A 16332-nucleotide genomic window follows, 5' to 3' on the forward strand; every position below is an offset into this window, starting at 1 on the left:
ATGACTCATCTTGGTGAAAGATGTAAGGTGCCTATGGGTTGTACCTTCGCATTCTTGCATAGCTGCGTCCACTCGGTTAATCGAGTCGAGTGCTAGAATGCGAGGTGCAATCCATGTAACTGTGTCCACTTGGTTGATCGAACCAAGTGCTATGATGTGAGGCCCAATCCTTGTAGTTGTGTCCACTCCGCTAACTAAGTCAAGTGATAGGGTGCGATGAGTGACCCTTTATAGAATTCAGTCGGCCAGTCAAGCTGAATGTCTGTGTGGTCTGTACTTTGAAAGGTAGATCTTGTCTGCTTCTCGAACTGGGAATCAAGTCGGTTTGCTCGGGTGAGTTGAGCTCCATCTGAGTGCGATTGGGTGGCAATGGGAGAGCGGGGCACGTGTATTGTAAGGTTATGTGGACTTTGAGCGGGAAACAAGAGATTGGGATTCCCGAGGTGGTCTTATCGTATGACACGTGTATGATTAGAATCTCCTTTTTCTTTCAAGCGGGAATTTAAAGAGTCATAGCCAATTAGCTACTGTCGCGTGTTATTCTGGCAGTTTAGGTGATTAAAAGGGGGAAACCTTGAGGTGACTATTCATCTTCGTCTTCTTTTCGTTCTCTTTTTCTCTCAAAGTTTTCTTCGATCGCCGTTGAAGTCTTGTCGAGGATTCAACAATTTTTCATGGTAAAATCCCTTCTTCGTCATAGAAATTGATTCTCTTTTCTTTGTTTCTACTTTCCTTTCTTTTTTGAAGTAGTTTTGACAAGTTTGGACAAGAATGGTTTGGTATTTTTTTATTTCTTTGGTTTTGCCTAAAGTTTCTAGAAGTTTGAGTGAGCATTCTTGGATTTGGCTAGACCTCGGGGGATTAGAACTGGTGTTTCTTTTTTCTTTTATTTTTTATTTTTTATTTTTTTTAGGGTAATTTTGGTTAACGTTTTAGGGATTTTGAAAAAAGGTTTAGGGATTTTGGTTTAAGAGCGAAGGGGTCGTTGGGAGAGTATTTGGTAATTTTGGGAGTTGGGTTTTGGAAAAGATGAGAAAAGGTCAATTTACTCACTAGCTCCACTCAGCTCGCCCGGGGTGCTTAATTGAGTCGAGTAACAACTTTTGGAGTCAAACGTAACTTCATCCTTCAAGGTAAAGGTTGATTCGGTCATCCCGTTGATCTGTTAGACCGAGTCGATCGTGGTGAAGGAGGTTTAGCGTTCAAATACCCGATGTCGGATTTTGAGTTAAGTAGGGACAGCCAGGCTGAGATAGAGGCAGGAGGAGAGTACGAGAATGCTCCCACTATGGTGGTATTATTAGAAGAGGGTAATATGCCCGTGGGAGTTTCCAAAGGGCAAAGTGTAGCCATGGCCGAGCCGATTGTTGTTGAATCGAGTAGTGACGAATTTGATGGGCAAGGGGAGAGTGGGGAAGACAACGATGACAACCAAGCAGCAGTCCTGAGGGCGAGCCTTCCACGAGTGGGAGTTCAAGGAATGAACCCAGCCGACCGGGTGGAGGAATCTTACTGTTGGACTATCCCCCATAGCTCACTCAGGATGATGAATGGAGAACAAGGATCATGTAACATGTTCCTAACTCGGTGGAGATACGTTTGCCGAGGCACTATGAGCGAGTTGATTGGGATGTACTAGGGTAGATCGGGATGTACAATATTTACTTCTATGATGGGCTGAGGTTACCGATTCCCCAATTGATTTGGGAAGTACTGAACCACTTTATGATCGCGCTGACTCAGTTCATGCCGAATGGGTGGAGACTATTGATATCGTTGGAGCTTTTTTGCACAATGAACCAAGTGAGATTCGGCTTGCATTAGTTCCTTTACTCCTATTACTTGAAGGCACATGATAAAGACAAGGGTAGATACGCAGTCACCCTAAGGCATGATCAGCTCCATTTAGTGACTTTTCTGCGATTGAGTGATAAAAACTGGAAAGGGAAGTTCTTCTTCCTGAAGGGCGAGGCAATCTTTGGAGAGAGAGGGCAGGGCGACATACCATTCACTTGGAGGGCGACTGGTGAGTGACCTTTTTACTTGTCTTTTGTTCTTTGAGTATTGAGCTTTATCTTCCGTTATTTTGTAGATCCTTCGTTCAACAAAGTCAGGCAGAGTCGTGCTGGACTGGACATGTCCCCTAGGAAGGGCTTGTTATACCGCAAAAACAGAGAGATTAGAGAGTGCTATTACAAGATGCAAACCTGAGGGCAAGTCATCTTTGGAACGGGGTAGCTACGGTGGAGAGAGATACACCTTTCCCTACGCTGAAGCAAATGTGGAGCGTTTTGTTGATTCGCTACTGCAACCACATCTGTTTTCGACATTTGTTTCTTCATCCTCTAACTCTTGAAGAGTTTGCCCTTGTAAAGAGACTGATGAAAACCATCAATGTTAACATTTTGAGTGCGAACGAAGTAGTCACCTATCGCTGAGCTAAGAGAAAGTGGGAGTCGGCGTCGAGGTCAAGGGAGAATGTTCAGGTGGAGTGAATCGAGTTAACTCTACCGACTATGTGGCCTTCGGTTGGAGCCAAGTCATCGAAGAGTGTCCAAATTGATGAGGATGCTGAGAAGATGACCATCACACTCTCGATGATGACTTATGTCTATTCTAATGCAGTCGAGATGGGGAAGCTAATCGAGTCCTCCCTACTACCCGTGAATGAGAACTGCCTGAACCAGATAGGAATGAGTGTGGTTGTTGAATGGGCAGTGGCTCGGAAGTTTCAGGTAATTTTCAACTTTAAATGCTTTGTTTCTGAAAATACAACTCTTGAGTATTCGACCTTTTGCAGGCTTTGATTGGGAGTACGTACTTGAAAAAGGCCGCGGTTGCCCAAGACGTGAAGATCCAGGAACTGACCCCCACAATAATATTAGGTTTCTCTTGCTCATATTTACTACAAATTATCCAAATCACGTTATCAAGATTTAGTATGTTGGTTATACTTATATGATTCAATTATCAAATTCACAAACAATTAAATTTAAGGGATATTATACAAAGTTTGAAAACTTTTGTAATAGGAGGATAAAAGTTACGAATTCTTCATTCAAGAGACATTTAACGATTATTTGTTGTTAACTTTAATGGAAATAGACAAACTAATTAGTTGCTCTTGTTTTTTTTTTTTCTTTTTTCGTAAAAGTGAATTTAGGTCTTAAAATTTAAAATATAATAAATTTTAAAAAACTAAAGAGAAAGACCAAAACCAATCTTTATTAAAGGAAAAAAAAAAATAAAGAAGAAAAAAATTAACAAATGAAAAACTAAAGAAAATATAATAAAAAAAATATATTTTTTAAACCTATAAATAGACCACGACAACACAAGAGAAAAGGCCAATGCCGTTGGTCTCAATCTAACCCGGCGTGGCTAGATCGAGCCTTTTGATTTGGCTAGGCTAGTGATGTTGGCAATGAGCTTGCCTCGTTCTCGTTGCTAATGCTGCTAGCTTTTATTAATAATTTTTTTTTTTTTTTTTTTTTTTTTTTTTTTTTTTTTTTTTTTGCAAATAAGAATAATTTAAATATCTTTTAGGGTGTATTTGGTTTAGCGAAAGTTGTACTACTAAGAATTTTATATTAATGGAAAGAAAGATTACCTTAAAGATTAGTGGGAACGTTTAGGAAAATGTGTTTGGTTAGGTTGAAATAAATTGGCGGGTTGAGAGGATAAATGAGTGGGTAAGTTATATACATTACTAAATTGCTCTCTTTTTTAAATATTAATATAATATTATTTTTATTATTAATTTTTAAATAATTTTTTTAATCTCCTATATTTGAAATTTTGCTAAAACACCACAACCATATAAAATTTTAATTTGTAACAAAAACACCCCAAGCCAGCCAATGGACTGCTGGCTGTCGGCCACCACTGTCGAAAGTCGCCATAACGATGCACGGTTGTCGGATTTGGCCGACTGTGCGCCAGTAAGGCTGTTTCTAGCCATGGATCTATGATCCACAGCCGGAAATGGCCAAATCTAGCCGTGAAAAGGCCAAATCTATGGCCATGAAACGTCAGCCATTTCACAGCTGCCAAATCTGGCCTTTTCACGACCAGATCTAGCAATGAAAATGCCAAATCTATGGTTTTGAAATGTCGATCATTTCACAGCCGCCAAATCTGGCCTTTTTCACAGCCAGATCTATGGCCATTTCCGGTGCACGGCTGGCCAAATCTGGTAGTCATGTGCTGTTTCGGTGACTACCAGCAGCGGTGGTTGGCGGCCGGCAGTCCCTTGGCTAGTTAGGGTGGTGGCTGGGGGTGGCTATGGTCTTGGGTAATTTTGTTGAAGTTCAAGGGTAATTTTGTCTTAAAAATCCTAAGTATGAGGTTAAAATTGTCTATAAATTTTATTGTAAATTATTTAGATAAGAAGGGTATTTTTATCTATAACTTTTATTAATAAGAGATAAAATTGTAACAAAAATAAGATTACCAAGTAATCTTTAAATAGCTAAGAAAATAGACGTGATAAGTTACCTCCAATATTACCAACAGGAACTACTACTGGTTTTAGAAGATTACCGGCATCTTTCATTACTTGACAACCAAACGTGGTAATCAAGTAACATAAGATGACATTACCTTAATAATCCCTTATTACCCCCACCCAAACACACCCTTAGTTTTTTTAAATTTAATAATTTTTAGCTTTTATCATTTATTTTGTAAAAAAAATAAGTTAAAATTTGTTCAATTACATCTTTATTCTTATATAAAGTTAAATCTAACCCTAGTTAACTATTTATTGTCCCTTAATTGAACAATTTGTAATTTTATCCTTTTAGGGGATGTTTGGATCGGGGGTAAATAAGATAACGGGGGTAATATTCGTTTATTTTGCAATTAATAAAATATTATGGCAATCTTTTATTGCAAATAGTGGTTACTATTGGTAATATGGGGGGTAATCTTATTACATTGCTAGAGGCTGTTATTAAAACATTATCGGGGTAATGTGATTTTTCTTCCCATTTTGCCCTTAATTAAAAATCATTTCAGACACAATTGCCCTAAATGTCTACCAAATAACAATTAACCAGCCCCCCTACATTTGAGAAATTAGCTAAAACACCCCAACCAGAAAAAGTTTAAAAGTTAACAAAATACCCCCAACCACCCAAGACCACTGCCGGCCGTGACTCACCACCATCGGCTGTCGGCGTCAATCGTCGTAATGGTGTACGACCGGCGAGATTTGGCTGGTCGTGCGCCGGTAAGGCCTTTTCTGGCCATGGATCTATCTAGTGTTTCTATGGCCGTTTCACGGCCAAAGATCTGGCCTTTTCACTGCCAGATCTGTGGCCGTTTCACAGCCACATCTTTGGCCATGAAAAGGCCATGGATTTGTGATCCATGGCCATTTCCGGCTTTGTTGGCTCATGGCCAGCCATATACGGCCAGTCGTGCACCATTCCATCGATTGCTGGTGGCGGCTGGCGGTCGTGGTTGGCTGTCGATAGTGGCTTGGGGTTGGTGGGGGTGATTTTGCTATAAATTAAAGTTTTATATGGCTGGCGTGTTTTAGCAAAATTTCAAATGTAGAGGGTTAAAAGAATGATTCAAAAAATAATAATAAAAAATACTATTATATTAATATTTAAAAAGGAGGGCAAATTAGTAATCTATATAACATACTCATCCATTTATCCTCCCAACCAAACATATTATTCACCAATCTATTCGAACCAACCAAACATATTTTTTAAACATTCCCAGTAATCTTCAAGGTGATCTCTCTTTCCATTAATATAATATACCCCTATAATAAAACATTATATGATCCAAACGCCCCCTTATTGTAAAAATCTAAAACCTTTTTACCCTAATTGATAAATCCCGAAATTTGAACAACATAAACTAAAAATTTGACATTATATTTAAATTAAAGAACATTAAATTGACATTATCATTTAAACTAATATATGTGTTAAAAGTCATATTTACCCTTATAACCCATAGTCAATTTACCCTTATTTTTGTAAGTTTAAGAAAAATATTCTATTAAAGCAGTAGTTTGAAAGTTATAATTTAAAAATCACCTAAATATCATAAAATATAGTTAATAATAAAAGTTAAAAATATAAGATAAACTAGACATGAGGCCCACGCATTGCGCGGGTATGTTTATTTAATATTTTTTAAATAGGTTGTAAACAAATTTATTCTAACAGAATAAAGTAATTAGATTAAGAAAGGATAATTGTTAAATTATATAAGTTTTAGAGTAAATATAACTTTTATATATGTACAGAGTTGTGTTAAGATAAAATTAATAATTGTACCTTTATAATTATTAATATCAATTAATATTATCAAGATTAATTATTTAAACTTAAAATTTATATTGAGTTCATTTTCATGTTTGACATTGATTGGTAAATTTTTTTTTTCTCACAGTATAGGATTCTCTTCAGCCAAGGTTTGAAAACAAACTTATGTTTGCACAGTTCATTCAAAGTCTTTGTTTGTTTTACAATTGAGAACATGATAACTCCATTAATTTTTGTGTTAATAATTGTAGAACTACAAAATAGAATACGAAGAGACTAACTTCCATCTTTATATGTTTTTATTTAAAATGGTTAGATTTTTGGAATGCCTATATAATGTAATTATATAATTATTATTAGTACTCATTCAATGTGTAAAGATGGAAGAATTAAATCAAAACTAACATGTCAAGATGGAGAATTTTTAGTAGGTTAATTAAATAGTAAATGCATTGCGTCAATTAAAGGAAAAATTTTCAATCAATTAATGAGTAACATCAAAATCAAGATAAAGTTGAATATAGAGAATAATACTTTTATTATAAAAGAAATAAGTATATTGGTTTTTCATACTGTGAAGTGGGTTTGGATGATGTAGACTTTATTTTCTATTTTTCTTATAGTTGTTCAGTTCCTCTAGTGCATATGCATACTCTCTTTTATTTATGTTATAGATAATATCCAGGGCAGATTCCATGATTTCTAACATCTGGTCAATAACTTCTCTGAATTTGTCTCTAGCAGTATGTAGATCATCCAAATTGGTGTCAACTTTTTTGAAAACCTTCCTCAATTTCGGCATTCCCTGAAAAATTTCTAAACCAATTGCATAAACAATATACAATCAAATTTTATAAATATATGGAAATGGTAACATGAATGTATAAATATAATTATGAGATGAACTCTCGACATATCAATTTTTTTTTTAATGGTTTTATATTCCCGCAAATATGTATCATCGTTTTGCTTGACATTTTGTAATTTAGGATACAAAAGATGTAGAACATTTATACCTTCTTGTTGCCTCGGTGGAGAATTATTGTTGTTGAGGTCGTTGCTGATATTCGTTGCAGATTCTTTTGGTTGTGATGTTTTGTCAGCCATTTTTGAATTAAGTTGTGGAGAAGAAATGAACAATTAAAGTGTATAGTATCTGAAGAAAGTTAAATGGGTGATTGATGTCAAAGCAATATTTATAGGAGAATAGGATATGAAGAGGTGGAATATAAGTAGACAACTGGTAATAAATAAACGTGTCAATCGAAAAAGTGTTAATAATTATTTGGATAAGGTAATACGAAACATTAGTAGACTATCTGTACAATATTAAAGAAAACCATAATAAATATTTTGTTAAGTGTGCAACTTATTAGTTAGGTAGTTAATGATGGTTCAACAAGATGTTGAGATATCATAATAAATAAACACTGTGATTTACTAATAATAAAATCTTATTGATACATTTTTAAAGGTAGGATAATAAATATTTTGTCAAGTATCAAAGTTAGAGATGATATGATGATGTCATAATATATTTATTAATTTTTTAATTGTGGTTCGGCAATATGATTATGAAACATGCATATAGTTCGGCTTCGATCTTGTTTGATCAATAATGCTACAAAAGGTTTTTTAAATCTGTAATAGAAATGGTTATTTATAGTTTTTTTAATTAAGATTATAATATATTTAGATTGATGTTTGTTGAATATGTTTAATTTTTTAACATTTTTATAAACAGTTTTGTCTAATATTGTTATTAAATATCTATTAAAATATTAAATATTGTTTATGTTTTATCAAGTAATTTAGTCTTGCAATTAAAATTGTGTTACTCTACATTAGAATATATCTTGACTTGTTTTATCTAAATAGAAATAGGAAACAAATAGACGGAAAAAATTTGAACTCATCTTTTATGCGAGAATTAATTTGAACTCATCTTTTATGCAAGAATTTTTGTCATAGTATAAAATTCCGATGGTTCCTTCACATCCATAATCCTCATACTGATTTTGAAAATGAATGCCTCTATCTATACAGTTTATTCAAAGTTTTTGGGATGCAGTTAAGAACATGACAACCCAATCAATTTATGGGGTACTGTATCATACAATATAAAAGTGGCTCCGAGAAAATTAACAGACATTTACTAACAGATAGACACGTTGTTTGAAAAGTGTTGACAACTTATTGGGCGATCAGATACGAAACATAGCAAAACTGTTTGTAGCGCATTAAAGGAAAGCGTAATAAATAGTTAACAATGGTTCGGCAGGCAGGTTTCCAAAATATGTTGTGGTTCGGCGTGGAATTTAATCTAATGAATAATGGAATAAAAATTATTTTTATATGTTATAGGAACAATATTTAGATTGTTGTTTGTCGAACGTGTTTAATTATTTAAAATTGTCATAATCATTGGTGTTTAATATTTTTATTAAATATTGTTTACGTTTTATTGATCATTTTAATTTTGTGATCAATTTTTCTTTATAAGTTATTAAATATTTGGATCAATCGTAGACAATTGAGTGAGTTTTGAATTATATTTTCAGATTAAACTAAAAAGCATTTGTCGGTTGCTTTTACAATGATTCGTTGTAGAATTTCTGATGGTAATTGTAACAAACTTGTGGGGGTTTTTTTTTTTTTGTTTGTTTTTTTTTTCTTTTGTAAGGAATCATGATGTTTTGGTGCTGTTTTTTGGGTGCAAGTATATGGAAATTACGTTGTCGATATGGTATCTGTGGTTTATACAGTTCGCATATGGGTAGCGAACAACTTTTTTTTTTTTTTTTTTTTTTTTTTTTTTTTTTTTTTGTATTTCAACTGCTTAGATAAGTTTTGTTATTATTATGAGAGTTACGCTGTTATCTGAATTTGGTTTTTATAGTTTTTGTAAATAATGATGGTTGTATTAATCATTTAATGTTAGTATTACTTATATTTAAATGTAAACAGTCTGCATTCATGTAAATTTCTATAAGGTATTTAAGCATTTGAGACATTTGATTAGTACCATTTTTTTAAACCAGTGGAAACGATCGTGTTTCATCAAATAAATGTCTTCTTTATGAATTCCATTAATATCGTATAAATATCTACATAAACGTATCATTTATTTGATCACACTTTAACAAAAGCTACATTAAGAATGACATTAAATATCACAATACCAAACTTATCTCAAAATATCAATAAAAAAATAAGAACATTAACCCATAATTAAAACCAAATTCTAATATCCTAATTTTTAATAGTAATGTCCCTAGTTAGTAAAAACGCATATTATACGCAATTGTACGACAACCGTATAATTCGCAATAAACGTACGTATACGTATTTTGTGAAATCTGCCGAATTATACGCGTATAAAGACTTCCCGTATAATTCGTGAATAATTCGCGAACTATTCTCGAATTATTGAAAAAAAAACGAAACATATCTCAGATCTCTCTTCTTCGGTTCTTCTTCAGTTCCCGCTTCTGGAGGAAGGTAACAGAGCTTTACTAGTATTTGAAGAAGCAATCGAAGAATAAGAAGAGAAGAGGAAGGTTGTCTAGTGGACTTAGACTCAGGACTAAACTCATCCTAGTGAACCTGGAAAGCAGATTAGACTTGCCAACACCTGTCACCAATCAACACCACCTTGAAGAGGTAATCATAGTCATCTTCATCTCTGTAGCCACCCAGATGAAGAAGAAGAAGAAGAAAAGTGCTTTAGAACAACAAAAATGCAGTTGGTTCAGAGTAGTTAAGTGAGATCTGTGTTAAAAAAAAAAAAAAAACACAAAAAAGGGTAAAGTAAGATGTAGAGAAGCGTGTTGGTTTTTTTTTTTTTTTTTGACAGTTTACAAAGAAATGTTTTATCATTTATGTTAGAGGATGACTGGTCTGGTCTGGTCTGGTCTGCTCGGCTGGACTCCAAGCCAAACAATTTAAGGAAAGTGGAGGATGTCTTTTTTGGTTTATGGGATTGAGAATTTACGGTAACACCCACCTTTTGCTTTTCTTTTTTTATTCTTTCTGTCTTTTTGGTTTTGGGAAGTTTAGGGAAGGCTATAAAGATATACTTGACTTTTCATGAGGGATTTTAATTGACATTTTGGGTGGTCCTCGGGTGATTATTATGGCCAATGTGAGTGATTAAAGCCTTAAAAGGACAGGATCCTTGGTAATAGAGGAAATATACACTTGTATTAGGATTTTTTATTTTATTTTAAATATATTTCTTATCTAATTTGAACAGAATTTTCTGTTTTGATTTAGTATTAATTTATTGATTTTGTATTGAAATAATGGTAATATTTGGAATAAGAATTTAACTTTTTTTTTAATTTTCTTTAACAATAAGTATGTTTAAAATATGAATTTTCAAAAACAGGTAGTCCATAAAAGTATTAAAACTAAGATTGATATTGCCGTATTTTTCAAAACGTATTATTGACAATGTATCGTATTAAACCCGTATATACCCGTACCGTATTTTTTCCGTATCCGAATTTTATGGCCGAATTTTTATAAACGTATTTTTCACCATTTACCGTATTATACCCGTAAAATTCCCGTACCCTTTTTTTGCCGTACCCGTATTTACTAACTAGGGTAATGTCACATAAAAAATATCACATAATAGTACAATGCATCGGTCAACAATAAATAAACATGGTGATCTAATAATAATGATGTCTTATTGGCACAATTTTAAAGGAAGCGGTAATAAATATTTTGTTAAATATTCAAGTTAAAATGTTGTGATGATGTGATAATATATCAATTAATATAAAATATTTATACAGTTCGGCATTGGTCTTGTTTAATTGTTTATGTTTTATTGAGTATCTTAGTTTGTTGATTCACATCAAAACATGTTTTGATTTGTTTTGTTTAATTAGGAATACAAAAGAAACAGATATAATATGAATAAAGATGTTATAATAAATAAACATGGTTGTTTAAGAAGAATAAAATCTAATTGGCACGAGTTTAATAGAAAGGATAATAAGAATAAATTGGAAAAGGCGGTAAAAATGTATATGTATGAAAATATGACATCAAATATCAAACACATGTCTGCAAAAATAATATCGATTATACGATTAGACAGTATAATATTCATGTAGTCTTCTCAACTTGCATGAGTGATTTAATAACATCTGTGTACAATTGATATTAATAATTATAAAGGTATAATTATTAATTTTATCTTAACATTTGGTCAATGACTTCTCTGAATTTGTGTTTGTATCACTTTAATATTATGTAAATTATTTATTTAAAATTTAAAAGTATTTTTTGTTTTTTGAGAATACAAAATGTGCTTTGGGAAAACGAATAAATGTCTAGTAATAAGTGAACACGTTGATTGAAAAAACGTTAATAACTTTTTGGATAAGAGGATACGAAACAATAGCAAATTTAATAAATATTTTGTTAAGTATTCAAGTTAGAAACGTCATGATGATATTATAATATATCGGTTGGATAGTGAATAATGGTTCAGCAACCGTGCTCCAAATGGATGTTATCGTTCAGCATGGGATTTAATTTGGTTGATAAAAAAAATGATTTATCTTAACATCTGGTCATGACTTCTCTGAATTTGTCTTGGTATCACTTTAATATTATGTAAATTATTTATTTAAAATTTAAAATTATTTATTTGCTTTTTGAGAATACAAAAGGTGCTTTGGGAAAACGAATAAATGTCTAGTAATAAGTAAACACGTTGATCGAAAAAACGTTAATAAGTTTTTGAATAAAAGGATACGAAACAGTAGCAAAAGTAATAAATATTATGTTAAGTATTCAAGTTAGAAACGTCATGATGATATTATAATATATCGGTTGGATAGTGAATAATGGTTCGGCAGCCATGCTCCAAATGGATGTTATCGTTCAGCATGAGATTTAATTTGGTTGGTAATAGAATGGAAGTTTTTTTTTTTTATGTGCGATAGGAATGTTTATTTATAGATTTTGTTAATTTACATTATAATATATTTAGATTGATGTTTGTCAAACATGTGTAGGCAATCCAATGAGTTTTAATTTCTATTTTCAGAATAAATTAAAAAGCATTTTAATTTTTATATGTGTAATAAATCATATAAGGAACTCACTAAAAATTATATTTCATACATACTATTTGATAATCTATGTTACTTCTTGGACATGTGATATTTTTTGGCGACGTTGATATATCCTAATGTATACGATTTTGATTCTCTTTGTTGCAAATCTGAAATATTCTCATTTTAATGAGAATTGTCGCAGTTGTACTCATGGACTTGAACACTTCCCTAAAAATTTTCAGTTTGTGGAATTGATTGGTTAGTTTCATTAATTTCATTAGAATTTTTACACCTCTACTGTCATGCATAGTGATTAGAGCAACGGCGGTTTGATACATTACTTGTTGGTTATTTTGTTTGCAAGATGCAATAAGTAGTTGTAATCCTCTATTTCTATCATGTTCCACGAAGAACAAATGTGTTCCAAGCAGTAGTGAAACATGCTTATTTTCTGCTTCTGCAAGGATATTCATAATCGAAAGACATGACGTTGTTATTGATGGTAGTTTGTGCTGTTGTTTGAAGATGTTTCTTCTATGTAAGACTTCCTTTGCGTTTGTTTGTTCGTTTAGAGATTTGCACTGTAAATTGTAAGGTAAGTAATGGGTTTCAAACACAAGATCCACAATAATAATAATTAAAAAAAAAATTGTTTTCCAAACACAAGATCCACAACAACAAAAAGAAGTGTAAATAATAGTTTCAACAGTTGGTAATCATAATATCATTACCTGTATGATCAAGAAGTTGACAATAAAAAAGTGTGAAAAATATGGTTCAGTTAAATATCGATTCTAACATGTATTTTGGTTTTTATGCATTAGAAACTGTTAAGAACTAAAGACACAAGTGATTCGGCATAATCCGTTTCAATTGTTGGGAGTCAAAATACGATTTTCTGTATGACTAACAAAACAATGAAATCAACATATTAACGAAACATGATGATATTAGTAAAACTTACGTCAACCATATTGCTTGAAGAGTGGTGTTGTTATTCTGAATTGCTTTTGCAATGATTCGTTGCAAATTTGTGATGGTAATTGTAATAGATTTGTGGGTTGTGTTTTCGTTCTTTTGTAAGGAATCATGATGTTTTGGTGGTGTTTTTTTTGGTGTAAGTATATGGAAATTATAATGTTGTTACAGTCTTAGTGGTTTATATAATTTTCATGTAGATATTGGATAGTGAACAATTTTTTGTGTTTGGATTTGGTAGATAATATCATGTTAATTATTAATGAGAGTTAGTGTTGTTATTTGAATCTTGTTTTTAGTATTTTTGTAAATTAATGATGGTATTTTTATTTTGTTGAACATTAATTATTTGATTTTGTTATATATATCAGATATCTTTGTTTCATTGTTGATTCTACCAAGAAAAATTGATTATTCTATTTAACGAATATAAACTTTTTTTGTCATAATCATTTAATGTTAAGTATTAATAATGTAAACGGTTTGCATTCATCTATATCTCTACTTAGGTATATTAAGTATTTGATAAACTCGAATAGTACGAATCTTTTTAAATTCATATAAATTAATGTATTGAATGATATTTTGTGCATTGTACATGGATTATGTGGATATCTTATGTAGGTGTGCTGATGCTTTGAAAGTTCTATGAGATAATTGGGCAACTGGTCAAATGAAAGAAGGTGCCTTTGCTGTAAGAAGATGGGAGGATTTGGACACTGACATATTGGTGAAAATCTTCATGTCTTTTGATGTCTTCCAGTTGACTTTAGGGATTGCTCACATTTGTAATTCATGGCGTTCAGCTTGTTGTGATCCTCTGCTTTGGAAAACTCTTGATTTGTTAATGTTAAGATCAAATTTCATCAAAATCCCATTAGAGCCATATGTATACATGGATGAGTATTCTGATAAGACATTGACAAGTTTGTTGAAGATTTCATTGAGTCTCAGCCGAGGATACATAAGAACCTTGATTTTTTACTTCAATTTGTATGTAGGGGACGAACAATTTACTTATATTGCTGAAAGGTAATTTTTTTATGTTTCTGTTTAAAACCTTGCTGAAAGGTAATTTTTTTATTCTCGTTGTTTATTGACTGAGTATTTGGCATTGCCTTTGGTACCAGTGATCATCGTCTTTAATTTTCTTTTTGGTACAATGAATTGGGAAGTAACCCACCATATACTATTGTCTGCAAGTGCCCCCAGCTGAGGCGCCTCGTTATGCTAGCTTGGAACAGAATAAGAAAGGATGTAATTTGCAAGGCCATTCATACATGGAGATGTCTTGAATCCCTAACAATGCCTAGTATAGTAAATCCACCTTATCTTATAGAGGAAATAGCCCTAAATTGTAAGAACTTCAGTGAACTCAAGGTCATGGGTCCTTTTGACGTTCCCTATGCTTCTACGATAGCCAAATTTCTTCCAAATTTGAAGATTTTGAGCTTGAGATGCTTAGTGATAGTTAAGGATGCCCTAATGCTTATATTGGATGACCTACCAAACCTGGAAGTCTTCAACATATCACATTGCCTTCTTATAAAAGTCCACTGCTTTCTCCACTGATGCCCGAAAAAATTATTAAGAAGCTAGATAAAATTATCTTGCAGAAGGATGCTCGATTACGTGAGTTCTTAACATGTACTGAGCACTTGTGCATCATGTGCCAGCGTACTCAAAGTGATGAAGGTATTCTGAGGTGGTACAAGTATGGGGAAGGCCTATGGAAAATAGATGAGGCGAGGTCTCTTGCTCTTTGATTAGAACACTGTAGAGACTGTAATTTTTACATTTTGTTTTGCTAGTATGTAATATCTACATAATATGTTGTTGAATAAGCATATATAGAATCGGTCCATTGTGTTTTAGGTTGTCATCCTCCTAACGCTTTCATTTTAGGTCATCAACATTGTAATACTTGCATGATGATCTTTTCTCATGGGAAAAGTATAATCTGTCTGCATAATTATGTACATATGGTAAAGCTTCACTTTCTATTGCTTTAAGTTGATCTTTTGTTGTCCATTAATGTTATTTCAAAATGAAGTGGTTTCAAAGTAATACGCGATTGAGTATTTTATCTGTCATTTACATCGTTACAATTAAATTATAAGGATTTCTCTATTTTCAATATGTCATACTTATATATTTACATTTTTTCCACCTTGAATTGGGAATATTGTTTCCAATTCATGTTATTTTATGTATGGAATCATTATTACTTATATTATTGAATTTGAAATTCTACTGATTTTGTAATTATTAGTGTCAAATTCATTTATATTGTCAGGTTTAGTATTTGGTAGTGAGATTTTGAAGGAATCTTTGATTTTCCCTTCTTTTATATTTTTATGTTAAGTTATAGTGACATTGTTCAGCTGAAATGGTAATATTAAAGTTTTATAGTGTGCTGTCGTTTTGGCTTTGTAAAATTCATAAGTGATGAAAAACGTTGTCATTTAAAATGCTATTGATATTTAAAGTAAATATGCGGATTTAATGTTTAGTATTTCACTTGAAGTAAATTTGGGGATTTAGGGTTTTCTCTATCAGTTTTGGCATTAAAAGCATTTGTCCCAGTCCATTTGTCGCGTTTTCCACATTCGTCTTTTCTTGTTGACTGAAGTTGAGATAAGTGAAGTAAATTTTCTTTAGTTACAGTGACAATGTCGTTTTTTATTTTACATTGGTCAAATTAATATTTCATCGATTTTAACTTTGATTAAAGTGCATGTTATTCTTACAGAGTTATGAGATTTGTTATTATTGTTATAAGAAGTTGTTGTTAGATGGTTGTGCTAATAATTTGTTGTGCTCAGGTTGTTTATTGGTTTCTCTGGTAGTCATGTTACAGATTATTTTCTCAGTAAATTTACTCCTGAAATTGGTGTCTTTCTTATTACGATTTTGTTTGTTCAGGTTAGGTTGTTTATTTGTTGTTCTGGCAGTCGCGTAGCACATTATTTTCTCGGTAAATC

The 16332-nt window shown here is 32.4% G+C and overlaps 1 pseudogene; it reads left to right on the top strand.

Annotated features, from left to right (window-relative positions):
* Window positions 1-14021: 14021 nt before the first annotated feature.
* Window positions 14022-15114, top strand: LOC116116260 (annotated as a pseudogene).
* The last annotated feature ends 1218 nt before the right edge of the window (window positions 15115-16332 follow it).

Source organism: Pistacia vera, unplaced genomic scaffold (assembly GCF_008641045.1).
Source record: "Pistacia vera cultivar Batoury unplaced genomic scaffold, PisVer_v2 Contig768, whole genome shotgun sequence".
NCBI lineage: Eukaryota > Viridiplantae > Streptophyta > Magnoliopsida > Sapindales > Anacardiaceae > Pistacia > Pistacia vera.